This window comes from Anneissia japonica, unplaced genomic scaffold (assembly GCF_011630105.1).
Source record: "Anneissia japonica isolate Jap-2015-1 unplaced genomic scaffold, ASM1163010v1 scaffold2240_len173809_cov135, whole genome shotgun sequence".
NCBI lineage: Eukaryota > Metazoa > Echinodermata > Crinoidea > Comatulida > Comatulidae > Anneissia > Anneissia japonica.
In genome coordinates this window covers 68459-71188 of record NW_022696039.1, presented here as the reverse complement: position 1 = coordinate 71188, position 2730 = coordinate 68459, and positions in this window count along the sequence as shown.

Genomic DNA, 2730 nt, shown 5'->3' with positions numbered 1-2730 from the left:
AGACATCGTCCGGCGAGACCTTCCCAAGTCGAGAGGCACCGAATGCTGTATCGGTGCTCCCCCCTCGCCCGGCTCCCAACTACAGACCACAACGCCGAGGTGACGTTTGCCCTGGCTACCCGGCGAACCGGAGTCGCACTTCCCGGTGCCTCCAGAAGGAGGCACTAGGCCGGTTCCCCCGAGAGGAAACCGAGCTAGTTCAGATCCGACCGCAGGAAGTATTCAACGGAATAGCAGTACCTGTCTTACCATCGGCAGTAACCCGTCACCCCGTCGGCATCGAAGCTGCGCGTTCGGGAACGAACGAAGCTAAGGACGAGGGATGATCGAAAACTTACCGGCACTGCGACTCGGGGATGTACTGGGACGGGGTATCGCGAATTGGTAAACGATTGCTCCTCTCGAAACGTGAATGACGATGGTGGATCCTCGTCTGCGCTTATGTAGGAGTCTCCTGCACACAGATGACGTCATGTGTAAGACGATACATATTTCATGACGACATCGTGCATCAGCTCGACAGAGTACCTGTTGGGGCAATATTCGGTTAAGAAAAAATAAATGCATACACCGACAATGGCATTCGCTCTTATATCGGCACCGATAACGTCATGGGTGCTGTGTTGGTTCAAGTACCCCATATTGCCTGTAATGTGTATTATGTTGTAAGTGATGACAAAGAAAAGACACAGACACGTATTTACGGCTTTTATTACACCCGCTCGTGTTGAACAGAAGACGTCATCGTTCCCCAATTGCTTGTAATGTGTATAATGTTGTAAGTGATGACAAAGAAAAAACACAGACACGAGTTTAAGGCTTTTATTACATCCGCTCCAGTTTCGCTCTAGTTGCACAGAAGACGTCATCGTACCACAGATCGTCTGTAATGTAGTATTATGTTGTAAGTGGTGAAAAAGAAAAGACACAGACACGTGTTTACGGCTTTTATTGCATCCGCTCGAGTTAAACAGAAGACGTCATCGTACCCCAATTGCTTGTAATGAGTATTATGTTGTAAGTGATGACAAAAAAAAGACACAGACACGAGTTTAAGGCTTTTATTACAACCGCTCCAGCTGAACAGAAGACGTGATCGTACCACAGGTCGTCTGTAATGAGTAAAATTGGTTAAAAAGAAAAGAAACAGACACGTGTTTACGGCTTTTATTGCATCCGCTCCAGTTGAACAGTAGACGTCATCGTTCCCCAATTGCTTGTAATGTGTATTATGTTGTAATTGGTGACAAAATAAGACAAAGACACGTGTTTACGGCTTTTAATACATTCGCTCGAGTTGCACAGAAAACTTCATCGTACCACAGATCGTCTGTAATGTATATTATGTTGTAAGTGGTGAAAAAGAAAAGACACAGACACGTGTTTACGGCTTTTATTGCATCCGCTCGAGTAATAACGCCCTCTCGAGTTAACAACGATGACGTCACCAGATTTGGTGTTGATCCGCTCGAGTTACATCGCCCTCTTGAGTCTGCTCATATGTCTTCATCTCACGTCCCAGCACATGTCCTCCCGTGCCTGTGTCAGCCGTCGCTCGTTGGCTGAGCAGAGTAGCTACTTTTCCTTGCTTATATTCCCCAGTACATTCTGCCATGAAAAATATCATAAAATTTTGGATTAAGAATAACATAAAACAAATTTTTCACGGATGCTACGTGAAGAGATATTAAACTACTACAAAACAACGCATTTAACATTTGACGATCACCCCCACACGCTTTATAAACGCCATTTCAAAATGCTCATGAATATTAATGAGCCTAGGATCTTGTGTTTTTCGTAGGATAGTTTGTGGATTATATTATATTTTTTCGTAGGATATTTAAGCTAACTATGTTTTTATGCTTATATAGCGCTAGGTGCTGCTGGGAAATGGTTGCGTCATCGTGCACCACTTTCCCATTGGTGTAACACGATGACGTCGAGATATGTTTCCGAACGTTCGCGTTCGAGCCCGGACGCAAAAAATTGTTGAGTTTGCGTCAACTAAGTGGAGTGTTATTGTTACACCACTTTTTCTATTCTTAATGCATTGCGGTTGTTGTAAACGCCAGCCGCGTCAGTGAACCGGTACTGAGGTTAGGAAAGGGTGACGTCATCGTGCACCGCTTTCCCATCGGTGTAACGCGATGACGTCCCCAGTGTTGATGAATAGGCTTCGAGTGTTAAAGAATAGGCTTCTAGTGCTAAAGAATAGGGCCCAGTGTTAAAAGATAGGACAAAAATCACGTGTGGTCGTGACGTCATGGGACCCCCATATTTGGGTAAATGGGAAAATTCTTCATACTAGAAAAGACAATCACGTGTCGAAATTCCGATGACGTCATGGTGTATTTTGAGTTTTTCGAGAAAGTCCTTGAGTTTTTCGAGAAATTCCTATTCTTCAACACTGGCTCCTATTCTTTCCAGTGTTAAAGAATAGGCTTCCAGCGTGTACAGAAGTTCATTTCGCTAATTTTTGCGAACGTGTATTTGATATAAAAAAATTTTAAAATCAAAATAACATTACATAATCAACGTATTACACATAGGGTCCCATGTTACTGGGATATATAAAGAGGATGGACGTCGTTTTAGCGAAATTCCTATCAAAAACTAGCACAAATAGGCACAGGTTGTACAACGAGAATCATCGTGGGCGTTTTTGCGGACCTATTAGTTGACACCGCTAGCACGTTATTGGCTGAAAGTATCCAATCGCTTTCGAGT